At 43.2% G+C, this 16,140-nt stretch overlaps 1 protein-coding gene across 7 annotated transcripts in view; it reads right to left on the bottom strand.

Annotated features, from left to right (window-relative positions):
* vps37a (VPS37A subunit of ESCRT-I) overlaps window positions 1-16,140 on the bottom strand; it is an 82,846-nt gene that overhangs the window by 13,950 nt on the left and 52,756 nt on the right. The gene's annotated exons all lie outside the window — the stretch shown is intronic.

The following is a 16,140-nucleotide window of genomic DNA, read 5'->3' as shown; positions in this document are numbered from 1 at the left end:
ATATGTGTGGAACCGTTTCCTTGACAATTGCAGAATACAATTCATGTCCAGTGACTGTGTCACCATAGATGAACAGCTGGTGCCATTCCGTAGCAATGTGCAGGTTCTTGCAGTATATGCCAAGCAAGCCTGCAAAGTATGGAATAAAAATCTTCTGGATGTGTAATGCAAGGATCCCCTATGCAATAGATGGAATTGTATATACAGGGAGACAGCCAGGAGAGGAGGTGCAGAGGAACCTTGGGGAGAACATCGTCCTAAAATTGGGCAGTGGAATCATACAGACAGGTGAATATAGAAAAATATACAGTATAAGTTCTACAACACTGTAAGAATTAAAATTCAATTTTGAATTTATTGTTGAACATTTTTTTTGCTCATTTCCTCTCATAGGTCGCAACACCACAATTGACAACTTCTTCACCAGTGTCCCTCTGGCTGAGAAGCTCCTTGAGAAGAACCTGACTATTGTAGGGATTCTTCGGCAGAACAAGCCAGACATACCTCCAATCATGAAGCCATCCAAATCACTGCTGATTCATAGTTAAGAATTCGGGTTCAATGGTAACATGACCATGGTGAGCTATGTGCAGAAGAAAGGAAAAGCTGTTGTCCTTCTGAACACAATTCACGATGACAAAGCAGTGGATGACACTGCAAAGAAGAAACGTGACGTGATTCACTACTACAATAGAACAAAAGGAGGAGTGGACACAACAGATCAGATGGTTGGCACTTACACATGCAAGCAGAGAATACGAAGATGGCCCATGGTTCTGTGGTACAAAATGCTGGATATTGCCACTCGAAATGCTTACACCAGCTTCACTGCAGAACACCCTGGTTACATGGCTGGTGTCACTAATGCACGCCGACTGTTCATCAAGGAGCTGGGCAAAGAGCTGGTCATGCCACATATGAAGAGCCACTTGGAGGGCACACTCACACTCCAAAAGCATATTATAGAAGCAATGGGAAGATGCAGGATAGAAAAACAAAGCAGCACTGGACTACAAGGGGACAAGGGCACAGCAAAGAGGAAGAAGTGTGCTATCTGCCCATCTGCTAAAGACCGAAAAGCCAGCAGCTGCTGTTCCCAGTGCAAGAAGCCTGTGTGCAAGGAGCACAAACGTACAGTGGTCATTTGTGATACTTGTGAGGAATTGTAAGAACTGAATTTACAGTTTGTGCTTTGATGATGTGATCAGTTCTGTTCTATTTTACATTGATCAAATTCACCTTTATTGTTAGTTATCTGTCAGATGTTTGGCAAAATGACAAATAAACCAGTTTCTTATAACAAATATATGGATTTTTTGGCCTGGATGACATCAAAAATAACTATTTGAAGAAAAACATTCTAAAATATGCCTTCGTTCGTTTTCAAATTGCACTTGGATAAATGGGTCATTTTTGACCCATGTGCGTAAACTTGATGTAGTGTCACAAAAATAACTTTTGTTCATAAAATATGGCAGAAAAAACATAAATAACGATTTGTGGCAATAAAAAACAAGATTTTTAAAAAACACTTGAATTAATAAATTATGAAATACATAGATTTGAAAAAATGCAGCAAAGAAAAACTCCGGCGACAGGAAATAACATGAGAACTAGATGGGGGGTCATTTTTTACCCATGTGGTGCATTAATAGGGGTGCGAATATGTTGTGCATCAGAGGGTTGAATAGAGTATTGGGGAAAAGATATTGCCTGGTGATAATAGATGTATTTTCCAGATGAGTAAAGATTTTTCCTAGCGCACATGCGGACGCAAAACCAGTGATTAATGCAATGTGTTATAGAATTATTCCAACATTTAGCATACCTGCCATTGTCCAGAGTGACAATTAGAGATGTCCCGATCCGATATTTGGATCGGATCGGACGCCGATATCGGCAAAAAAATGCGCATCGGTATCGGATCGGAACACGGAAAAATTAGAATCCAGACTTCCGATCCATTTTTTTAAAGACAAAACAAAAAAGTCAAGCGTAGTGGTAAAGCTGTAAGAAGTTTTAATACAACCAACCTAATCAAGCATTTAGTGAAATACCACCACAAAAAATATGAGAAGTATGTTAAGAAAACCGAAGACAAAAAGAAAGGTCCTACGCAGCTAACACTGGCAGAAACTTTTGCTATGCGTGACAAACTGGCACTCGACAGTCCCAAAGCCCAGGGAATAACAAGAGTCATTGCCGAAGAATTCATTCTGGATGACGAGCCATTATCTCTCGTAAGTAAAGACGCACCAACCAACACTTAGAACCACGGTACAACATGGCCAGCCGTCATTACATCCTTGAGCGATTCGGCCGTGGAAGATTCGAGAACGATTCACAAACATCCAAATTCCGATTATTGAAATATGTCAAGTAAAGCAGAACTAATACACAGCGGGGTCTTCGGGACGCAATGAGAAACTGACCGCATTGCGTCCCGAAAGTAAACATAATACTTGTCATAGACCCGGGTAATGCCAATGCTCAACTCACGGCTTTAGCTCAACTCATGCCGCCGGATAAAAAACACAAGACCTAACTGCTGCTGACAGCCGCTACAAACTACATCAACGTCATTTTACTGGAGATAATAGATATTATATGTATATAGAACTAGATGCAATACGACAGACTCGACTGCGCTAGCAACACTGAAGTATTGAAAACCAGATGCGTTAGTAAACAGCCGCTATCTTAAAGCAGAAGACTTCCCTAGTAGGCTGTTGTGAACCTTCCAGGCGAACCTAATTAACTTTTTATCTAAAATACTCCTAAATCGGCAGAATCTTGACTTGAATCTATCTTCAAAACAGTTTTAAAACTTTCACACATCGAAAGTAGACAGGAGGGAAATTATGGAATAACGGGAGCAATTTTAACAACTTTAACAGTTGATTCGCAAAATTAAATGAAGAATGTAGAATGTAGTTTAAAGCTGCTGATACAGAATGGGGGCTTGAGTATTTTATTTACTGTTTTAAAATGTTAACTTGATACTGAAATAGTCGTTTATTTAAACCTGAGAGGCTTTTTATACAATTTTTGTAACTAATGCACGAAACATTAAAAGCATCTAATGGCTTGGGGGATTCGTGGGATTTTCCACTGCGGTTGTTGGTGTATTTTTCTTTTTTAAGACAGTTCACAATATTATTTGCACGTTTTACTGACTGACTATGCCATTTCTGTTTGTTATTTATAATGTTTTGTGTTTGTCACTGAATAAACAGGTCAGTTTCTTGTAACCAACCGTTGTGTGTTATTCAAACTCACCTAATTCAGCTGGCTAGTTGTTATCAAGAGTACTGAAACCTTTTTCAACATGAGTCTGACAACTAAGTAAGGAGGCTAAATAACTTTAAACTTTAACACATGCTCAGATAGGTCGGTATCGGCCAGTATCGGATCGGAAGTGCAAAACAATATCAGTATCTGATCGGAAGCGCAAAAACCTGGATCGGGACATCCCTACTGACAATGGACCCCACTTCAGAGCTGAGGCTCTAATGGAAGTGGGCAGACTGTTAAACATTGACTTGAAAAAAAAACAAGAAAAAAAAAACATTGCGTGTACAGACCCCAGTCTGTCGGACGAGTGGAAAGAACATCCATCCATCCATCCATCCATCCATCCATCCATCCATCCATCCATCCATTATCTTCCGCTTAGTCCGGGGTCGGGTCGCGGGGGCAGCAGCTTTAGCAGGGAAGCCCAGACTTCCCTCTCCCCAGCCACTTCAGCCAGCTCCTCCGGCGGGATTCTAAGGCGTTCCCAGGCCAGCCGAGCGACATAGTCTCTCCAGCGTGTCCTGGGTCGACCCCGGGGCTAATGCGACATGCCTGGAACACCTCTCCAGGGAGGCGTCCAGGAGGCATCCGAACCAGATGCCCGAGCCACCTCAACTGGCTCCTCTCAACGCGGAGGAGTAACGGCTCGACACCAAGCCCCTCCCGGATGACCGGGCTTCTCACCCTATCTCTAAGGGAGAGCCCGGACACCCTGCGGAGGAAACTCATTTCGGCCGCATGTATCCGGGATCTTGTTCTTTCGGTCACGACCCTCAGCTCGTGACCATAGGTGAGGGTAGGAACGTAGATCGACTGGTAAATCGAGAGCTTCGCCTTTTGGCTCAGCTCCTTCTTCACCACAACGGACCGGTGCAGAGTCCGCATCACTGCAGACGCTGCTCCGATCCGCCTGTCAATCTCCCGCTCCCTCCTACCCTCACTCGTGAACAAGACCCCAAGATACTTGAACTCCTCCACTTGGGGCAGGATCTCATCCCCGACCCGGAGAGGGCATGCCACCCTTTTCCGGCTGAGGACCATGGTCTCGGATTTGGAGGTGCTGATCTTCATCCCAACCGCTTCACACTCGGCTGAGAGCCGCCCCAGTGAGAGTTGGAGGTCGCGGCTTGATGAAGCCAACAGCACCACATCATCTGTGAGAAGCAGAGATGCAAAGCTGAGGCCACCAAACCGGATACCCTCAACGCTTCAGCTGCGCCTAGAAATTCTGTCCATAAAAATTATGAACAGAGTCGGTGACAAAGGGCAGCCTTGGCGGAGTCCAATCCTCACTGGGAACGAATTCGACTTACTGCCGGCTATGCGGATCAGACTCTGACACCGGTCGTACAGGGACCAAACAGCCCTTACCAAGGGGCTCGGTACTGCCGGAGCACCCTCCACAGGACTCCCCTAGGCACACGCCTTCTCCAAATCCACAAAACACATGTAGACTGGTTGGGCGAACTCCCATGCACCCTAGAGGACCCTGCTGAGGGTGTAGAGCTGGTCCACTGTTCCACGGCCGGGACGAAAACCACACTGGTCCTCCTGAATCCGAGATTCGACTTCCCGACGGACCCTCCTCTCCAGCACCCCTGAATAGACTTTACCGGGGAGGCTGAGGAGTGTGATCCCAATATAATTGGAACACACCCTCTGGTCCCCCTTTTTAAAAAGGGGGACCACCACCCCGGTCTGCCAATCCAGAGACACTGTCCCCAATGTCCACGCGATGTTGTAGAGGCATGTCATCCATGACAGCCCCACAACATCCAGAGCCTTTAGGAACTCCGGGCGGATCTCATCGACCCCCGGGGCCTTGCCACCGAGGAGCTTTCTAACAACCTCAGTGACTTCAACCCCAGAGATTGGAGAGCCCACCTCGGAGTCCCGAGACTCTGCTCCCTCCAAGGGAGGCGTGTCAGTGGAATTGAGGAGGTCTTCGAAGTATTCTCCCGACCGACTCACGACGTCCCGAGTCGAGGTCAGCAGTACCCCATCTTCACTATACACAGTTTTAATAGTGCACTGCTTTCCTCTCCTCAGACGCCGGATGGTGGACCAGAATTTTCTCGAAGCTGTCCGAAAGTTGTTTTCCATGGCCTCGCCAAACTCCTCCCATGTCCGAGTTTTTGCCTCGGCGACCGCTGAAGCTGCAGTCCGCTTGGCCAGCCAGTACATGTCAGCTGCCTCCGGAGTCCCACAGGCCAAGAAGGCCCGGTAGGCCTCCTTCTTCAGATTGACGGCATCCCTTACCGCTGGTGTCCACCAGCGGGTTTTGGGATTGCCGCCACGACAGGCACCAACTACCTTACAGCCACAACTCCGATCGGCCGCCTCAACAATGGAGGTGCGGAACATGGCCCACTCGGATTCAATGTCCCCCACCTCCCCCGGGACAAGGGAGAAGTTCTGCCGGAGGTGGGTGTTAAAGCTCTTTCTGCAAGGGGATTCTGCCAGACGTTCCCAGCAGACCCTCACAATACGTTTGAGCCTGCCAGGTCTGGCCAGCATCTTCCCCCACCATCGGAGCCAACACACCACCAGGTGGTGATCAGTTGACAGCTCCGCCCCTCTCCTCACCCGAGTGTCCAAAACATGCGGCCACAAGTCCGATGATACGATTGCAAAGTCGATCATCGAACTGCGGCCTAGGGTGTCCTGGTGCCAAGTACACAAATGGACACCCTTATGTTTGAACATGGTGTTTGTTATGGACAAACCGTGACGAGCACAGAAGTCCAATAACAGAACACCACTCGGGTTCTGATCGGGGGGGCCGTTCCTCCCAATCACGCCCCTCCAGGTCTCACTGTCGTTGCCCACGTTGAAGTCCCCCAGAAGAACGAGGGAGTCCCCAGAGGGGGCGCTCTCCAGCACACCCTCCAAGGACTCCAAAAAGGGTGGGTACTCTGAACTGCTGTTAGGTGCATAAGCACAAACCACAAGTCAGAACCCGTCCCCCACCCGAAGGCGGAGGGAAGCTACCCTCTCGTCTACCAGGGTAAACCCCAACGTACAGGCGACAAGCCGGGGGGCAATAAGTATGCCCACACCTGCTCGGCGCCTCTCACCGTGGGCAACTCCAGAGTGGAAGAGAGTCCAACCCCTCTCGAGAGAACCCAAGCTGTGTGTGGAGGAGAGTCCGACTATATCTAGTCGGAACTTCTCTGCCTCGCACACCAGCTCGGGCTCCTTCCTTGCCAGAGAGGTTACATTCCATGTCCCAAGAATTAGCTTCTGCAGTTGGGGGTCGGACCGCCAAGGCCCCCGCCTTTGGCTGCCGCCCAACTCCCTACGCACCCGACCCCTTTGGCTCATCCCACAGGTGGTGAGCCCATGGGAAGTGGAAAAAACAAATGGGACAAATTAAAAACAGACTGATGCAGAAGGAAAGACTTTGCCACCTTTTGAAATTATCCATGGTCGGCCCTTTCATACTTCCAGATTTAACCCCAGAACCTGTTAAAGGTTCTGGCAGCATTCCAGCTCACATAAAGAAACAGTTTGATCCAAGACAAGTTCCAGACAACAATGATCTGCCAGAATGTTCTGATCCACAGACTTGGTGTTCCTGAAAGTGTTGCGCCATGCCAGGTGGGACAGTGAACGCTGGGACGGTCCTTATGAGGTGGTTGGCGTCAGCCCGACTGCAGTGAAAGTTGACGGACACACAGGGTGGCCTCTTCAATCCCAGTGCAAGCTCTGCCTGTTCCCAGAAGGACCTAGCGACGCCAGTCCCCAAGGCCCTGATTCCTAATGTCCCGACCTCACCTAAAGTCATCTAGAGCGGTGGAAGGGTTTTCCAGCCCGTCCGCTCCTACGAAAGACCACAGTGGGAGAGGAAGCTTTCTGAGGTAAACTGTAAACTCACTCTCCTCAAGAAGATGGTGCCCCTGGCAGAAGTACAATACCCCTCAGGACAAAAGAGGATCAAGTACTGTTGTGTTGATGTTCTGATGATGTAACTAACTGTGCTCATTTTCGTATGAACACTTCATCTTTTAGACTGGACTCCATTTTCAGCTGTTGGCCCCGCCAGCGCGAAGAACGGGTCGTTTCGGCGTCACGCGGGAAGTTCCGCGGGTCTTAAAGCTCAACCTTTGAAGGTTCTGTTAGTGATGAAACTACTTGCGTGTCCGTGATAAATCTGCTGCTATGTACATACGTTTATATTACCAAAACCAGCATATAATGCGAGTTTTCTTTTGTTTTTACCTTTTGCTCCTTGCTGGGTGTCATTTACTGTGTTTTAATTATGATAAACAGGAGGAAATTGTAACAGAATTTTATTCATGCTTGAAACACAACCATTATACATCATATTTTGTATGCATTTGTTATGCTTGTATGAGAACATTATAGCATAAAGTATCATTGTTATATTAATCTGTTGTAATCTTTTTGAGTGTGCTTCTCATGGCCTTGACTGTATCACCATATGCCCAAATATGGGCTGTTATGTTCCTGTTTTTCAATATGCCCTGATTGAATACAAGAGAGGACTCTGTTTACTTATCTTCGTTCCAGCCGGCACTGGTGCTCAAGGTCTCAGCTCAAAGATGTTTTTGTATGGAAAAATACCCATGCTTGTGAGAAGATGAGTTTCGTTTCTTGGTAAAGTTTCGTTTCACGGTGGGCTTCGGCACAGCCCTTTTCAACAGTATAAATGTCCAGCTTCTATTGTACAGCTTCGTACTTTCTGGGTGATCACAGCTTCTGGCTGGGTCACATCATTTTGTACCCAAGAGCTCTTGTTTCAAAAGTCTTCGAAGAAAATCAATCCATGGTTGGGGTCGTATTTATTTCTCTTATCGAGCTATCGAGGTAACACTTGTCTTGGAGTTCAAAGTTGGATTTCCTTGACATTTCAACGATTTGCAATATCAATGCTGAGCGCACGCGTGGCATCTTAAGAGGATGGAAAAGCACCACCTCCGCTGAGGCCTGCACAGCCAAAGCTGCTGCAAGAACAGCTTGGACACAGGGAGGTGTGGCTCTAACCACCGGATCAAGTTGAGTTGAGTAAAATGCTATGGGTCTCAGTTTTGAATCATGTTGTTGTAATAGCACGGATGTCATAAACCCTTCTTTTAAATCGCAGGTCTGTATGAACAGTTTTGTGTAGTCTGGATGTGCTAAGACAGAGGAGCCTGCCAAGTCTGTTTTTAGTTTCCTGAAAGCTTCTTCGGCTTCAGGTGTCCAATTCAATTTATCATTCATTGACATTGAGGTAGATTAAATTTTGCAATGGTAGTGTGATGACAGCAAAATCTAACAGCCAGACTCGGCAGTAATTGCACAATCCTAAAAATGACATAATTTGTTTTTGGTGCGTTCAAGATCGTTTGTTTTTGCATTACTGCAGATTGTTCTTCCCTCACTAGTGAATGTGTGCCCTAAGTATTTGACTTCTTTCCAAAGTTGGAGTTTATCCTTACTCACTTTTGCTTCTGGTCTCCTCCAAATATTTTAACAAAGTCTGTGTCTGTTCTGCAATTGTCTTATGTTGTTCCCGCCACCATGATGTCATCCACGCATACATGTACTCGGCTGCCACATGGTGGGGTAAAATTACTTCTTAACACATCAGGCACATCATCAGGGTCATTTGGAGGGGGATCTCGTTGGCAACTGGGCTGCATTTAGCAGGCCGGCCAATAGTCTTGCATGTTTATAATCGGAATACTCAGTCAACAAATTATTCCAAATCGCATATCGAAAAGACATAACCTAATTTAACAGCACGATCTAAACAATTGACTCATTATTCAAAACAGGACACCAAATTAAAGAAGCTTTTATAAAGATATCCACAAAATAAATCAAAGGTTAAGTCAATAAAAGTGCAAAAATAAAAATATCCCCAAAAAAAGTAATGTATTCATAGTCTAAAATCAAAAATTAAGTTTATCTTGGGATAATTGTAATAATATATTGCAAATTCAAAAATAACGAAAAACCCATCTCTAAAACCCAATACTATTACTGTTATCGTTACTATTACCGCATCAAAAAAATGTTATGTTTCGCAATTAACCCAAAGTTGTAGAATTACAATCCTCCCAGTATAATTATTTCCACTTGGCGAAGTGCCAATATTCGCTTCCCTTCCCAAATTTGTCAGTTCCGTCTTCTGTAATTTACTGTAATTACATCCCATCACCTATGTATATAACATACATTATAAATTTTGCTGTGGTCATTCATTACAAAATTGGCCACTAATCCACTCCATAATTACGTAACAACAAAATCCAGAATTGTCTGTTAACTATTTGGGTCACAGCTGAACAAAGACAGCCAAATTCTATCAACATGTGATCCAAAAGCAATAAGCCTAAGCAATAGTTGGCATTTTCAATTCCCTAAAAAATTTAGGTCAAAATTTTTACGTCAAAAGCAACTCATGACAGTGATTGTACATTAGTAGCCCAACAATTTTCTTTGAAGTTGCTATCACCACACCTCAATGTTCACAGATGCATCAAGATGAATTATCACTTTATCACTGTTCCCATTAACATAATTTGTCAACACTATCAATCATTATAATTTATTCATAAACAATAATTAATTTTTTGGGTTAAAACCCACAAAAAAAATAAATGTTTGGATCCTTTTTGTTTTGAGTTTCTGGGCGGGAACTGGAACACAAACGTCTGTTGATTAGGCAGACACACTTGTATACTCCTCTTCCCCCCCAGCGATATCTCGTATAAACCTTCTTCTATAGCTATAATTCTTCTCGACAACAATTAATTAATTAATCAGTAAATCAAATGTTTAAACATAGTTTAATCCATGAGCTCGTTGATGATTAAATCCATTATCCTTACTGCTGACCAAACCATTATTATCATTATGGTATAATGAAAAAAACTTTTTTTTTTCTTCCCCAAAAATGTTTCTCTCTTAAATGGTATTACAACACCTGGGGAAATGCTAATATTCCAGCATTTATCCATAAACGCATGCCTTTTGGATTCATATCATGCCACTTCGTGGAATTACACACATCGCAACACCAAGAAAATGATAGAAATTTGGATCGATTGTTAAGCTAAAACGACCGGCGCCCGAGATCCCGGAAATCTAGCAAATTGTGTGTGTGTGACGTCACAACAAGGAAACACTTGTGCTTAGTACTGATGGCCACGATGATGGCAGACAATTTTGTTTCGAGTTGGAGCGACGAATCCGACGTATCGAACGTTCTTCTAATGGTGACTAGGAGTTATAAACCTTTCTTTGGTGTTTTGGGTTCTCAATTTGAGCCCAAACGAAAGCCAATGCAGCCTAATGAAACGATGATTGAGGGGAGCAATCACACTAATGAAACACCGGCAACAGATCGTGTGGGAAACACCGAATGGTTTGTTTTGCATTTCTTTTTTTGAAGCCGATACACCGTGACCGCAAAATAAAGTAATGGTTAGAATAATTATCATTTATTATTATAGTATAGTATAGTATAGTATAGTATAGTATAGTATAGTATAGTATAGTATAGTATAGTATAGTATAGTATAGTATAGTATAGTATAGTATAGTATAGTCAGGGGTGCACATAATTTTTTTGCCCAGGTTCTCAGAGGAGGACCTGGAGATGTGACTTGGTCCTCATTGAGCTTGAGAGCCGACCCGCCGTTTACTAACGCCCGCATCTAGCTTTTTGTAGATGTGCTGCTCACGCTACCGAATCAATGGTGCATCTAGTCCTATATAAATGATATCTACCATTACATTATGTGGATGACGTGCTTTTCGGCAGCAGTCAGGTATGTTGTTGTGTTTTTTTATCTCGTGGCATGAGTTGAGCTAGAGCCGTGAGTTGAGCATTGGCATTACCCGAGGGGCCGGGTAATGAGAAGCATGATGTTTAGCTACTCTCGCTGCGTTCTTCCTTGTTGCGCCCCAAAGACCGCGCGGCGCACTGAGTGTGTTGTACTTCCGCTTTACTTGGCATATTTCAATAATCGGTATTTGGATGTTTGTGAATCGTTCTCGAATCTTCCACGGCCGAATCGCGAATAATCTAAGAATCGGAAATTTTGCACACCTCTATTAACAATTAATGCTTGATTAACATCAACTGGCACAACAAAATTGCCATTACTTTTAAGTGAAATGTAAAGAAATAAAAAGCACCAATTCAAAATAAAGGGCATTATGCGGCTCCCACATTAACTCCAACCCTTTTCAAAAGTGGGATGTCCTCCTCATAAGACCTTATTGAACGTGCATGTTTAGCTTTGTGAAATGCGAGCAAAAACACGTTTGTCAGTGCATGTCGCTGTTCATTACCTTGATTCCGCCACTTGTCCATAGGGCGAGCGGGGTCCTGTTTGACATCGATAGTTTGCTTAATTGCCACATACTCTCTGTTTTTTTCGTGCTTTTCAAAGTTTGGATGGCTGAAATTCTTTGACCCTACATAAAATGCGCTGCTCTTATCGGCGACATTGGGATTCTCACAGCACATTTTGTACCGCATTTCCGTGCGAGCATCATTTGCTTCTACCCATGGTACCTCCTACTTTTCAGCAAAAGTCCTTTTTTTCAGTAGCTCCGGTGACGTCTCTGTCGTCTGTCTTTTGACGGGGGTGGGGGAACACGGAAGTAATTACTCAGTGTGGCCTCTTTGACATTTTGAGAGGTGATTTTCTCGTGTCCGCCGCAAATACGGTGGTCAGCCATCGGTACGCAAAAGCGTATGGAAGTCGTTGAGGGCCAGCGCGTTTGTCTACGTCCGGTACGCATGCGCGCATGCGGACCACTTATGTGCACCCCTGAGTATAGTTATATATTGTATAGGTTTTCGCTCTGCCAACAGACACCAATATGAATGGGATTAGAGGATTTGTTGTATATATATTACGAGCGATAATTTATACACGTGTCCAGTCCTATATTCAATGCGTGATATGTTTTTTACTATAAAAGAGTACTCACTCTGGCCATTTCCCTCCTTTGCTTAGCCTGGGGTGGTGGGGTGGTCTCATCAGAGCCAGTCATCGTCCTCTTTCTTGATATCTCAGGAAATTTAGGTGGCTGCGCGTGTATGGTGGGCACCGCATCTGCTTTCAGCAGCAATTTCTTAGCAAAACCAGATTTCATTTGTCCATAGTTTGAATAGCTTTCAGGTGTAAAATGCGCACCACACAAAACCGTGCCGGAGGCTGGGTCAGCAAAATTAGCCCTCTTAGCACGGACGAACTTTACTCATTGTCTGCGTAGTCCGGGTCTTTTTCTCGCGTTCGGGAACTCATGGGTACTGCATTGTGACAAATGGTTATTTGTACACAATAGCATGACAGGTTTGCACCATTTTAGCGATTTTTTGATAAAACACGAACGCAACTCTCTCGTCGATAAACAACGATGGCATCTGCCTCGACCTTTTGTTTCCTTACTCTAACGTCAAAGCCACATTCGGCTGTGTCCGGAATACTTTCGGAAATGTTTATAAATATTTGTTATCTTGCCACATGACAGTTCTATTGATATCTCACAGCCCCTTAGTATTATAATACCCTTTAAGAGCATTCTATAAGTTTCAATTAGGCTCAATAGTCTTCTTTTTATCTCTAATGATATTCCATTTCAAAAATCATTTTTGTTTTCCCTGTTTTCCCAATTTGTTTCTCAATTTTATCCCAAATAGTATAAGGGAAAGGCTGGAATATTCCCAGCTGCAATTACAACCTTCCCTTATATTTAACCCTTTAATGCCAGCAATATGAAGCAATCATCAGAGAATCCCAAAATTTGAAAAATAAGGTCGTAATGAAACCTTTTTTTCAAATTTGTAAAAAGAAAAGTCAAAATGAATATGTGTAATAAGCGCTCAGATATATATAACCTTTGCTAAATCCTGTTTGTTTTTTTCATGGAACCTGCAGATGCATATGTTGACTTGCATCCATATTTTTTTTTTTTAAAAAGAAATGTCAAAATTCTGAATTAGTCTCAAAATCATGAAATTTTAGGTGTATCAAATGTGATACATTTGGCAATATAGGGTTAATTTGGGCAAAAAACCAGCGGATGCCATCGAGGACCCTATGTTGCAAATTGGGGCCACCGAAGGGCCGCACTCCTCATGTTGAAAAACATCTTCTAATTTTGCGCAATAAACGGTCAGCTATTTACAAACAATTCCCTCGCTTATCGAAGCTCCTCTCACACACCCAAAACTCTCTCAGCCCTACTTTCTCAGCTTCTTTTTTCCCCACTTCAGACGTCCACCAAACAACCACATTCGCAAACCATCTTTAGCTAGGCTTTTGGTTACCTCTGTCCTCAATACAACTTACTCAAACTTTAAACAGCACAATTCACCAATTATCACTATAAACACGAAAAATCATGAAAGAAAGACAACGCAGCCTCATAATCAGTCACATAACAACAAGCATAATTATCCTCAATGACTTACATACAAGACAGTACAATTTCAAATACAAATCAAAGTCGCCGTACATTCTACCAGTGGCTCACACCAGACCAAAAATAAAAACATACAAACAATTTGAGCTCAATGACAAACTAACTGTCAACACAGATCCACAGAAATTCCTATTCACGACCGAATTCACCTTTCATTTTTCCCGTTGTTTTACGTTTCATCATTTTCCAGTCTATTTTATTTTCAACGACTTTTTTACTCCTAGACTCCGCCATTATACTTAGTTTCGTTTCCAAACGTATCTTAAAATACAATTAGACTGTGGTGTTGACGACCAGTCTCCGCCATTATACTTAGTTTCGTTTCCAAATGTATCTTAAAATACAATTAGACTGTGGTGTCGACGACCAAGTCTATCCTGACGAAGAAACTCGCCTTACGTGGGGACGTACGTTCCCAACGCATCCAATTACACAGGACATACAAATCCCAGTGTATCCTGTTGTATACAACTTAACCTGACAAAATAAATGTGTCTCACGTGGGACCTACGTTTCCCAAACGTGCTGGGAGCTGTGACGTAGAGGTAAGCGAGAAGGAGAACGGGCGAGATAACGGAAGCCCACTGTTATTTTGTTATAGTTTTTCTTTATTATTGATGCCACAATAAAGTGGGTAAGCCCCAATACGGACTCCTCTCCTTCTTACCCCCATCCATTACATTATTTTGGACCGGAGATTTCGGCGAAAGTGAGCAGTGAACGGCCGTCTTGAACGGAACAGCAAGTTTGAATGAAATTGCGCCGAGAGGTGGGCAGAGTGCCGCCGCGCTAATGTCAACAACGAATTCAATAGCAGAGGGGTAGGGGCTTACATCTGTGCTATCAGGCTGTTTCGGCAGACGGATATTTGCAAACACGGCTGACGAAACCTTGATAAATGTGCTTTTTTTTTTTAAATCCAAGTTTCGCGATCTCTGGGACACTTGAAACATGACTCTCATACTTCTTCTTGCTGAGCTAATTGGTACCTCGATGTGCGTTTGTTGTGTGGAAATGGTAGTTCCCGAACAAACAATGAAAAAAAAGACTTCACCTTCTCACTGAAACTAGTAAAACTCTTTACACGACAATTAGAATTTCCCCCTACTCCTTGACATGGGTCCATTACAAGGGCATAGGTTTGGTAGGGACGATATAATAACATAACCTACATGTACACTTTGTGCTGGGGACGAGACATTAATAGGACTAAACAGATTAGGTGAACAGTGTTCAGGGCTACATTTCTCACCAATATGAACCTAATTAGTTGATGGGCTAAATGATCAATGCAAAAATAAATATGTATTGCCTTGTACTAACTTTCACACTGCAAATTTATAAAGTTTTAATCTAAAGACTTCTTAAGACTTCTTCGAAAGACTTCTAAAATCTTAGTTGAATAATTTGCTCCATCTTGTTTTGAGTGTGGAAGACAAATTAACAGATTAATGGGTCAGATTATTCAATTTACTTTAAGTAAATATTACCATTTGTTCTTATTAAACCCATCCATCTAAAGGTTAGTCATTTTACAACAAAATCAATGGGGAAAATGCTTTCAAATAATGTTTTGAACAATACCACTTCTTGAATTAAGAAAATTTCTGATGAAAAAGCTTTTTTTTTAAGATTAAATGCCCACCACCACAGCTTCAAAAAATTCTAGGGGAAACCCTGTGATATCCAGTTTTGTGAATGTTTTTGCCTGTCACTGGTGTAGATGACGTAGGGTTGATGATTTTTGTAAACTCTTGTTGCAAAACTTGTCTTTTTAGTTTTTAATGTCTCGTTGCCTTGGTTCACCCTCGCAGCGGGAAGTTATGTCAGACTGGGTCACTGTATTGTGTTTGGGAGGGGACTGATCCATGTGACTACGGAATGTGATTGGCTTAGCTTCTCAGACGGCGACTTTTTTTTTTTTTTTTTACAAGCTGACAAGCCTACAACTATAGTATAAAGCACAAATACAAAACTGAGACTTTTCTTATTTCAAAGAGTATGAGGGATAAAAGTCGTGTAAAGTGCAAGAATGTGAATTGTTTTTTTGTTGTTCGTGCACTACAGTTCCACACAAACGCGCATTGAGATATCATTTAGCTTAGTAAACAGAGGCATGAGTGTCACTTTTCAAGTGTCCCAAAGCACTCGAAACGTCACCACAGGTTAGGGTTCAAATGTGAATTGTTGTATTGTATTTACCTGTCCACCAAAACAGTGTGATATTATTACGCCAGCACCTCTTTCACTGTTGGACATGTTAAGTCTTTGCCACTAAACAGATATATTCGCCAACAGATCTATTTTGGGACCACCTCTTCCGCAGCAAATTCAGTCACGCTTTGTTGCTACGTCTGAAATGGTGACTAATGTTTATTGCTGCTGGGAATG

This window comes from Corythoichthys intestinalis, chromosome 8 (assembly GCF_030265065.1).
Source record: "Corythoichthys intestinalis isolate RoL2023-P3 chromosome 8, ASM3026506v1, whole genome shotgun sequence".
NCBI lineage: Eukaryota > Metazoa > Chordata > Actinopteri > Syngnathiformes > Syngnathidae > Corythoichthys > Corythoichthys intestinalis.
This window is presented reverse-complemented; position numbering and strand designations above follow the sequence as displayed.